The 12,125-nt window shown below is 34.2% G+C and overlaps 1 protein-coding gene across 1 annotated transcript in view; it reads left to right on the top strand.

Annotated features, from left to right (window-relative positions):
* The first annotated feature begins 1,131 nt into the window (after positions 1 to 1,131).
* The window catches only part of LOC126816667 (protein CBFA2T1), a 77,556-nt gene continuing 66,562 nt past the window's right edge, over positions 1,132 to 12,125 (top strand). The window contains exon 1 of the mRNA XM_050543388.2: positions 1,132 to 1,178. The gene's annotated coding sequence lies outside the window, so the exon portion shown is untranslated. The remainder of the gene's footprint in view (positions 1,179 to 12,125) is intronic.

Here is a 12,125-nt window from a genome sequence, read left to right as displayed (position 1 = left end):
TGGGGTTTTCGGAAAATACGTCTCGGTTGTCTCCACGATCAAAGGTATTTGATATTTACCCGAAGACCGTCGTTTGCAGTAAAAAAACAAATTAAAAACACTTATAAAAAAAACGTTTTCACGAAATCAGTATGTGGTGATTTTTGTTTTGCTATGAAAGATTGAGTATTGGAAAATATGACCGATATCACGGCGATGAGTAAATGCAGATTATGAAGGTTCAATATATATATTGAATGACAAAAAGATTCCCCGGGATTCACGTTTTCCCGCCAAAACAACAAAGAGAACTAAACACGTGTCGCCCAAGCAAGATAACCTTTAGCCGACTGATGATGATTACTCCGTTTTACACTAATTTATAAAATTATTTATTTCAGACATTCTCAATTTCACCCACATTCGTACCCTTGGAAATCTACTGGATGTAAATTGTCACTGTTTTAGCTTTCAAAAGCTCTCGATTTGAAAGTCCATTTAATGTTGTTCAATATATCAGACGGTTTTAACTTTTGGATATTCTTTTTAAAAAAAACCTGTTTAATTTACGCATGTCTATTAAAAATAGTACTTTGTGGGTCTATCATCACAAGGTCTGTCACTGGGTCAAATGGCGTGGTTTCGATTCGCGCTTGCACGTGACAAAGACTAGGTCGCCTCTCCAACCTCGTGGGTTTTCTCCGGGTCCCCTGGTTTCCTCCTACTGCTAAAGACCCCTACGTGCACGCGAGTTATTGAAATAAAACTGAATGGGTATGTTAATCCCGAAATAACCGAGTTTGTGTCGAGTGGACGTTAACCCCCATCTATTTCTCGTTCCAAAAGCATAGTAATTTTGTTGAATTCCATATATATAATGTCGAACATTTTGAAATAATGTATAGAAAATAAATTGCCTTTGAAGTGCTCTGTCGATGCTGCTCAAATATCCGTGACTACCATTCACGCTATTTTTTATGACCCGTTTACGTTACGGTATTGTTACTTATTTATTTATTTGTCGCGTTTCTGTTTGCTCTTTCATTGTGTTTAAAATTGGCGCGTGCCAGAAATTAGTTGACGATAGTCGACTCAACCGCTATGGGAATGGTATAGTCGTATCGCCTGCCGACCAACTGTCACGGCTACAACACATGCCCTGTCCACCTGTTGTCGCAGCTGTTCCTTCATATAGACAGGTGGGTGCCTTTCAGTAGTTACTACGACCAAGATATGAACCGGCATCCCACTCTTCTTCATCATCAGATACTTTGTTAATATACAGTGTTAAATCATCACCTCGCTTATTCCGTTGTTTGAGAACATTACGATAGGATACTCCCAGCGGATTACACTGCTGTCATTGCATGATGTCATGGCCCCCAGACTGAATAGCAGGATCGTGCCTCGATTCCAATCATAAAAAGTCGCCAAAATTTAATTTTGATTGATAGGTACACAGCTTTCTAAACTCAAATTATCCTTTATATAAAATTGGCCCATAATCAAATAAATACATTATTTTTCTTGTCTTCCATGTTTCAAATGAGGGGCTAAAAATTTGCTCCTTTTTTGTTCCACTTGGATAATTTCGAAATATTTTGTTTTGTGTAAAAGAGCAGATATGGCTAGAAGTGGGCAATAAAATGGATTACAATCAGACAATCTTTATTATTATCAAATTTTAAAATTATATTCATTAGGCCCTACCCATGCCATAAAAATATATAATTTCTCTCGTGTAGCACTCAAAAGAATGAACACAAGTCCAACTTAAATTGGACATCAAAAGTTTATTTTCATAAAAGATCAAGCAATAATCCATGTAGTGTAAGAAGTAGCAACCAAACACTTTCCATTCCTTGGATTCCCCATCCACTGTCCACATCAAACCCAATACATGGCTCTTCAATCTAAAATTTTGAAAAAAACCACCCCAGAAAACAAGTTTTGGGTGTTTATGAAGGTCTGATTGTTGTTTGACTTAGCCACTGCACAGGCCCAGAAAATGTAGTTCTGTCCCCCTCCCCTCCCCCCACCACCAAAATTTAAAAAAAAAAACCAGGAGGGCAGTGTTTATACACTAGTTACTTTAGTAACGGATTCTTATCGGCTCTAGCCTCTATCCGTTACTGGCTGATGCTATATACAACTAATATGAAAATAAGGCTCCCCCCCACCTCAGTTCTTCTAAGCCTATTTTAGAATCCTTTACTGTCTATTTTTCATGGTGATTCTTCGTTGTTCAGCAAAAGGAATCATTTCTTGCCAAATCCGACACAAATTTTTTTCATGTAGACTTTAGCGACCCAAAAAAACAAACAAAATTCGTTTGAAAGGATCCGCTATTATGAAACTCACGTCTGCGCTAAGCCAATATTCCAAATTTAGGAATGGAATGTTATCGCGAAAGAAAATTCTTGCTGTACTTCAATAATGTATTAATTGATTTTATGTAATAATTGTTTATGTATGTTGAATATATAAACGTTAGTGGTGTCAATATTGACAGTTTTGTCCATTAATTGAAATACAGCAAGAATTTTGGCAGAGCACAGCTATGAAATCGTAACCTCCAGTCTGCGCAGGCTTGTGTTCCATAATGGCGGATCATTTCAAACGAATTTTGTTTGTGTTTTTGGATCGCTACATTCAACATGAAAATAGTGTTGGATTGTTATGAATTTGTGTTGGATGTGGCAAGAAATGATTCCTTTTGACAAGCAAAGAAGAGTCATGGTGAAAAATAGACGTTAAGGATTCTAAAATAGCCTTAGAACCGAGATAGGGAAAAGCCTTATTTTCATATTAGTTGTCTATAGCATCATCCAGTCAATAAAAATCTGTTATTAAACTTCATATACATGCTTCCAAGGTAACAATGATGGATTAGCTATTGTTTATGTCTTACCATATTTTGACAATATATTTTTGGGTCGTAGCTAAAGCATATTCTAATTAAGCAGTGATAGCCAACGATTTCCTTGCTCAAAACTGTGGTATAACTTTCTATAAAATACAGCATGACACTGACACTCTTTTGTGGTTCAAATATAAAAACTCTTGAATCAAATGTTTCGACACTGGGTATTAACCATTAACAATTAATATTTTTGTATTAAGTCACATTTTATATGAGAGAATATTATCATCTCAGTCAATCAGTTTGTTAGATTGCAATTCTTATTAACACTCCACAGGTCACAGTTTTTGAGATTTTCTTTTTCCAATTTGCTGTGGTTGTTTGCCTGCCTTCAAGGAAATTCAGCCTTGTACATTGTTTTTATATGGAGTTATTGCCCCTGTTCTGCAGGTTAAACTTTTTTTTTGTGAACTTGTAATTGTTCATCTAGTTAGATGAGTGTTATCTAAATTCAGTTAAGCATCATTTTATTTTTCCACTAATCAAAGCCTAGCTTCCAAAGCGTCTGGTGGGCATGCTTTTGTTTCCTGACTGGCAATGCTATCTTATATATTAGCTATGTGATTCAATTATAATTGTACACTTACATTTTGAATTATTATGAAACGGATGTGTTGCATGTGATATATTTTGGAAGAAAACTGAACTCAAGGATTTCAAAAGTGTCCATGAAGTACAATTAGAAAAACAATTCTAAACAACACCGCTGTTAATATGGCAATAGATGATGCATATCCTTGAAAATCAAGCAGTCTAGTAACATGGTAAATGATTGGCTACGAGTAATAGATCTCAATTTTGCACTCAATGTGTCAACTGAAATTCTTTTATAAAATAAAATGGATTCTTACTTCACTAATAGTGTCATGTACACAATGTAAAATATTCAATGTAAATAAAGGATCAGTTTTATTTTAGAGATGAAAATAAATGGCGATGTCTGTGTCTACATTACTGTAGAGTTAGTATTGTGTAGTAAAAACTAATTATAACCGTTGTAACAAGTTGTCACACACAGAGAGTTTCCCAATGAAAGTAGGGGGGTGTGATGAATAAAGAAATATGACACTAAACTAGCATAACCTTTAACTTGTGGCTGGATGATGGGGGGACCTATTAACAATAATTTCCATGACATTTTAACCTCAGTATTTCTTTGACATTTTATTAAGTACACACAAGTGTGATTGCAATAGGATGATTTGATATTAGTATCATATTGATAAATGTATAGAAATAATATGCTAAGTTTACTATTAATAAAAACACCTAATTTGTAGACATATATTCCTGAATTAGCTAGAAGATATAAAATCAAATGTTAGGAATTTAGGCCAACAATAAAATGAATGCATCATTAAAATTATTTCAATATGTTACAGGCGCGGATCCAAGGGGGACGCACCCCCCCCCCCCATTTTTTGTGTTGGCGAACAATTTGCGGGAAAGGAGAACAAAAATACTTAAAAATGGTAGTGATCCCCGTCGTAATGTACTCCGAAAGAGCCGGTTGATGACTTGGTTGATTGCCCGTGAGTCTGGCCACCGAGGGCCGGGCTTCGCACACCCGCCCCTGTGTTACATGTTGGATGACATTAATTTAATTAAGTCTAATAAATGATATTGATCTGTTCAACAATCCAAACAATAGATGTATACAATAGTTATTATATATGCATGCATCCCATTCCCATTATTCACCTTTTTTGCATCCAGGCCAATTACCTTCTTGTACATTGTATTAAGTCTTTCTAAATAGTGAATTTTGCCTTTTGAGATATTTGTGGTGTGTCTGGCATGTTGATTATTTGTCAATGGATTGGTTTTAGGTAGTTTATTATAATAGGTCCAACACAGAAATAATGGTTTTATTTCACCACTAATTCTTGCACTGGACTGTTATATTTATTTTCTCTCAAACCTACTCTGCTTTTAGAAGAACTTTTTTCATTGACCATATGCTTTTAGAAGAACTTTCTATCATTGACCATATGCTTTTAGAAGAATTGTTTTATTGACAATAAAAAGAGATGTGTAATAATAATCGAGAATACCAGTAGATATCTGGAAATTGGTTTCTATGTAGTATTGAAATATTTTAAGGCTAAAAATGAACATGACTTTGATGTACTTATTGATAAAATATGAGTTAACCACAAATAATGCAATAATAAATATAAAAAATGTATTATTACTTTCTATTGCATGATTATTTTTATGGAATTTTACAAGAATGACGACATGATGCTGGCATTAAAGATATTGGATAAAGAAAAACTACTGGAAAAAAGAAAGTAAAACATTATGGCAGCTGCAAACCAGTATTATATTAATTAATAATTTCTATTGTTTCTTTCGCCCTGTGTACTAGTTAATGCTGTTTGCTATAAGTTATCTCAGGGGACCCATATGTCATCCATTTTGGAATTAAGCAGCAGGCATGCAATATGGCTACATATTTGTCACAGACATATGGCTTTCAAGCTGTTTAGTTCCAATGTTCAATAGTTGTAATAAGGGGATGTGTTTTGATTGTGTATGATATTGTATGTTTTTAAGTATAATTATGTGGTGCTATTTTCTCCCTGTTTTATTCCATAATGTCAGTGGAATATCAATATAAAACATTATTTCCTTGCATTTAACTGTTTTATTATACTCTTTTATTGCTCTATGTTTTGTTGTTGGATAGATGAAGCATTAAGATATAGATAGCATTCAAATTTAAATGTAGATTATTCTTTTGTTGATGAGATTAAAGGTCTAAAAATTGAAAGCTGTCTCAAATCAAGAAACATTAGGGTTTGAGTTAGGAACCGTGAAATTACAAAATCTTTTATTGATAGGCGTGGGCTGAAGTATAATGAATTAAGATCAGGTATAAATAATAACAGCGTCCTGTGATGCATCTGATGTACGACCCCTGATGAAGATGTTAGTGTGTTGATTGAACTATTTTAACACATAATTACTTTTCAAACATTTTGGTCCAATGATTTCATGTAGATTTGTAATGAACTGAAATACATAGTAGAGGCAGAGATAAAGGTTTCACAAAAAATAATAGTTGTATTTATTTCGGGGATAGGCCTACTGCCTCGATAAAATCTTTGTTAATTACTTATATAACATTTTTGGTCGAATGATCCCATGTAGATGTGTAATAAACTTACACATATAGAAAAGGCAAAAGGGTTTCACAAAAAAAGAAACATGTATATTTTTATTCAGAGTACTGCCTTGGCAAAATCTTTGTTACCGTAATTAGGTTACTTAAAGGTAAAGCTAGAGATGGTGTATCATCACACTAAATAAAACCCTATTAAAACTTTTACATTGATCCATTTGGGTGTCGGTGGGCAATAAAGAAGATACATTTATCTGAGGCATGCAATCAGTGAGGTTTGTTTGAAGATTATTATAGAAGAAACAGGTAAAAGTGATATTTGATATGTGGTGTAGGAAAATGTCAACGACAAGTGTATTTATTAGCTGGGTGGTCTACCACGCCATGTTGACATTAGTGAAAAGGAAAGTTAGACTGTCACCTATGTGTCAATATTTGATAATCAGTTCACAATTTCTATTTCTTCCTTCATCTGTATCACATCCGCTTTAAACATTCTCTATCTCGGAATTTGGTTGACAAGAACTGTTAGTTTTACTTGAAATTCTTAAAGCAATTTTACTATTTAATTGCATGCTGAAAACCAAACTACCATCACCCCAGTAACCTTTATTTTATATTATTGACAAATGAGAAGAATAATTGAAATGCCAAATGTAGCAGTTTTTGCTTTATGTACAAATTACGGAAACCTTATGTTAGTTTTCACATAGGAAATAAAAATATTGTAACATACTGTATTAATTAATGTTTAGGCGTTTATTCCTGGACTAACAGATAAAAAAAAAAACACTAGCATTCAATTTATTTTTTATCTATTGTATGGAATAGATTGTGAAAATTCTTCAAGTAGTGAAATTTTTGAATGAGAGAAAGATACCATATTAAAGTTTTTTTGTCTGTATACAGAATTACCTCCCTTCATCTAGCGATAATCAAACTTTGTAGGCTATTGACTAATGTATAACCTTTAATAATGTGTGGGTGGGCATTATATCATTGATTATTGAACTTTTGTACAACATTCGTTTGATGATATCGGACTGTTTTTGCTTTGTATTTTCTCTAGGACACTGAACGGAAATTTCAAAGAGTGTTTATATCACCAGCGTAAATATATATCTGGTATTAGTTTGTGATGATAAACTATTGATGTGGCTTCAAATGAAAAGGTTTTTATTATGTCTGTCTGAATGGGTGAGGTCGGGGTTGTGGTGCCGCCACTGTATCTACACACTGATAAAAATCTATTGCCTATTTTTGAAAAAAATGTCTTCTATAACTGTTGTTAAACATCTGTAGTTATAATAGTAATTAAGTGTCAAGTTAACATGGTAGACTAAATTTTTTCTACTTTTTATTAGCTTCTAATCTTCTTGGTGACCTTAAAAAAATACAAGCAAATACAGATATTTGATATTAAAATATGGACATGTTTGGCAAGATGTAAGTAGACCTGAGGCAATACAAAGCACACAATCTTCCCAGACTTATAAAATTGAAAATTACCAATTTCATGTGGAATTTTTTTTTATTCCTCAGAAAAATATCTGTTTTTTAACATAGCAAATTCCAGACATTCATCTTCATTATACTAAAAAATATAATAATAAGTAGACATTGAAATTATATACTTGAACACTTCTGTAGCTGTTCCAGAAAACTTGTAATGACTGTATTTTGATATTTCTGGATCACCAGACATTTTTCTCATTAAAGTTGTGTTATCTTCAGCTCCATACACATGTGTTCCACAAACTAATCTGATTATTTGTGGGAGGATCTGACTGGTCAATTTAAGGCTCACATTGTATTGATCTAAACCATAAAACAGTCTTAAGCCTGAATGCCACTGGCTCACAATTCAAAGTTTTTGATTTTTTATAAGCAAGTATAAGGTTTACCAAAGTAGTACAGTACATCCTGACTAAAAGTGACTTTTATATGAATGAATGAAATGGGGCTTAACATCTGATCCAGGCAGGCTAATAAAGACAGGCATATGTCATGCAGTGAACTGTGTGAGAAATTTTGCTTGGACAGCAATTGAATTCCAACAGCCAGGCCCTCCACCCTGCACTACTGACACGGGGAAACCATGCTGGAGAGTCCCATGTAACTTCCTTGGCTAACACCAGGATCAAAGCCAGAATTTCTGGTTAGTGAGTCAGTGCCTTAGCCACTGAGCCACTTAGCTCAAAGATGGTCTATAGGGCTAGGGTTCAAGAAGTCTTGAAACTAATTTCTTGTTCCCCAGATTAAAGTAGCTAAGTCTCTAACTCAAAATCATCCAAAGTATTTCACATTGAAAACACAAATTATTTGTCAATTTAAATCAACATTGATGTTGTGATCTTGCCGGGAAAAGATGGGTTTCTGATATCCAATATTTAAGACAAAATAAACATTTTACCATTGGTGTACCATAATGCGTTTCAGCGCCATTTTTAACAATGGACAAGAAAGAACGAGGCTAGACATTCCTCAAATCATGTCAAATGGTGACGCAATATTCTTATTTGGGGAGCATGCGCAATAGACTAGAATAACTAGGCGCTAGAGATTGCCACTCAATTGAGACTTCTGGTGTATCTTGCAGGACATAACTGATTTGAAATTAGAGTAAAACGAAATGATTGAATGAAAATCAGTTTATATACATTCAGATCAGGGGCGGATTCAAGGGGGGGGGGGGGACGCGTGCGCCCCCCCCCCCCCCCCTTAATTTTCGACAGTGCCCTTTTTTACTGTTGAATATGCCTTTTCTCAGACCCAAATATGTCCGTTCCCAAGCCGTTGCAGGGATCCCAAATGACTCAAACCATCGATTCAAACACACCAGTCTGGTCTAATTAATGCTTCCACTTTCAAACGAATTCTTGTTGTTTAGCTGACGGTGCCCTAATCCTATAGAGTGACTATAGACAGACATCTTGTGGAATCGGCGGTGTATACACTCATGCCCATCACCGACGCGCATGAGTGCAACTTGATGTAGCATTGTTTCGTGTGTGGACAGTACAAAGTACAAGTTACAAGGTTTAAATAGTGAAGTGGCTAGGGAATAGATTCGTCTTTTTTCCCATCATAATGCCTCGCTCGCCTTGACAATTTTCGAGTTGCATGTTCAACTGGCTTTTCTGCTCGATTTTAAGGCTCTTTTTCAACGATTTCCAAACGTTTACTTAAATGAAAATATCAGCCAAATAGCTCTTGGAATGGCTACAGATGCAAGGAAATGATGGATAATTTTTTGCCCCCCCCCCCCCAAAAATCCCCTCTCAGCGGCGTGCCCCGTCTCCGCGGTCAGTGCCCTCATTTTGCGGCGCCCCCCCCCTTTTCAAAATTCTTAGATCCGCCCCTGCAGATTACATCATTATATGCGTTGTGACCCATTTCTTGTCAATATCTAGGTCCCAAATATTAGCGATTTAGCTCCTTTAATGCAACATTATTTAAGTATTTTATAGAAATAAGTCTATAAGATATCACATTGTTGTGCATTTATCATATTTATTCATTTCTTCATCTGGATTATTCATGCAGATCGTCTAGAAAACACTTTATTACATTATTATGATAGCAAGCCGGGTCATCAAAAATCTGGTTTTAGATCAATAGAGACAGAAAACAAATACCATAACAAGACAGAAGGACAAATAAGATATACAATTGTCTGTTTCATGTCATAGCAGCCATATTTGTTCCAGAGATTGACTGCGACTATCAAGAATATTTAGTGATAAGTGAAGAGAAAGAAAACAGACAGAAGTATAAATTCTCTCCAATCCAATAGCCAAGGTAACTGGGGGGTTTGTTTAGCATCAAGTAGTCAGAACTGAAAATTAGCTGACATACATGGCAATTTTTGTACCGTTCTGGAGCCCCAGAGACTGGCTTTTGTCCAGTTTATATACAAAGTGGGACAGATATAAGGAAATATTGCCAGTCTAACTTGATTTTGTGTTACGATGTCAAATAAAATAGGATTTGAAAACATACAGGTGTTGGTTTATTGATTTATGATACAATATCTTATGTATAGGGAATATATTAAAGGATAGTTGATCTTCTTCCAGACTTGTATTATTATATGCAATATTTCTTATTCTGGGTTTATAAACTAAGATTGTATTACTCGAGGATAATACTATTTAGAATCGTTAAAACAGTCTTAGAAAAAAATTTCCATATTAAATTATGTTTCTTTAGTTGTCTCTGAAATTAAAGAATAAGATTTCAACTGAAGGGTAAAACCAGTTCAAGAACAATATAATGTTACATCTTAATAAAAAAAAATAAAGAAAAAAAAAATAGTTGACAGTATAAGAAGTGATCTTTATTGAAGTAGGAGTTCGTGCAGAACAGAAATTGGTTAAGATATTGGAATCATTTGGCATTGTGAAAAACGATGTTGTTGTTTGATTCTGCAACGCCTGTGTAGACTTCTATTTAAAAAATTGAATATATTGAAAATTTCATTTAAATTACTTTATTTTGAGCAAAGTTCTCAATGGTTGTAGTTTTGACAAGATGTCTGCATTGATCGTAACCACCATACTGGTCATTCAAGTCTTAGCCTCACATTTTTAAATTAAAGCATTAAATGGCCGAATTGTTCAAATCTACTTAAAATCGGAGCTATGTGATGGCATCAAGAGTTGGTTATGGCCTTGTCATGTTAATAAATCTCTAATTAATAATTTATATAACATTTAATGCCCAATAAAAACCTGCAATAGGCATATTTAGCTCTTACATAATGCCTGTTTAAGTTGATTACTAGTATTTTAGAACTTAAGAGCGATTTCTTGATAATTCAGGAGGATTTGTTTGGTCGAGTGGGCTTTAGATAGATATTAAGGTCTGTCATTTAATCTAAATATATGTAGCAAGCTTGTACATAACAAGGTGTAGGGTTGCCTGTCCAACCCATAGATTTTCTCCAGGTCTTCCTACTGCTAAAGACACAAGCAAATTATTGTTGAAATTTTACCATATGTAACTCCTGAAATGGCCTAGATTGTGTCGGGTTGACATTAAACTCTATTTCTCTCTTGACAATTCAGATATTTTGCCCAATGCACTGGTGACTTTTGGTTGGGGTTGTTCTCGGTATTGGGGGTGGGGGACAGGCTAAATGTTCCGTTGTTCTTGTTGAGACAATTAAAGCCATTGATCAATTTTTGAAATATTATAGCGAGAACAGCCAGCTCTTTATCCAAATCTTGCATAATGCCTCTTTAATTATAATAAATTTATGCATGGAACTAGGTTTTATGTTATAGATATTCATATTCACATACCTACAGGTAATTAAGGGCTTTGGTCACAGTGGAAGGCTTTCAGCCAATTTTATATACACGAATTTGGATTGACCAATGCTGGTAGTTTGAAATATATGCTAAATATAATTGAAATGTTTTTAAAGAGTATTTATTGAGTGTAGAACAGCTGGGGCTGTGCCATGTATTTTATATGTATCATTTAATATATTTGGATTAGATTATAACAATAATATTGATGACGTCCATGGATTTTCAAAATAGCCTAGAGTTCATACTTATAGTTAAAATAAAATCGTTTATACAAGATTCCTTGGTCAAGGTTACAATTTTTAATATACAATGCACAAATACTTGACCTTAAAATACAGACAGAACAAACAGTACATGAATACAGCAATAATGTCAAAATGCTGACACTTTACCCAAATATCAAAGTTAATAGGGCTGCCTAAGTAATCCCCACACCAAAAAGTTAAAATATTATTTTATGTCAAAATGTTTCAATGACAGACAAGCCCCCAGCCCCCTCCAGTATGAATTTTGTTCCAACAGGCTGGAGACAACTATTGTATAGTTGTATGTTTAGTTGCTGTTGTGCAACCCATTTGATAAATGGTAAATATAATTGAAATGAACTACTCATCAAACTATTGATTTTGATTACATTAAAAATCTTTTCTTTTTTATTTTAAATATATTAACTCAATAAATAAAGAGAATAGAATGAATGATATTATATTGGCACATTAATGTTATGTTAATATTGGCACCAGGTGCAGCGCAGTTATTACGTTATCTCATCTCATGA

Source organism: Patella vulgata, chromosome 3 (assembly GCF_932274485.2).
Source record: "Patella vulgata chromosome 3, xgPatVulg1.2, whole genome shotgun sequence".
In the NCBI taxonomy this organism is placed as follows: Eukaryota; Metazoa; Mollusca; class Gastropoda; family Patellidae; genus Patella; species Patella vulgata.
The sequence above is the reverse complement of the archived record's forward strand: the minus strand, read 5'-3'. Positions and strand labels throughout refer to the sequence as shown.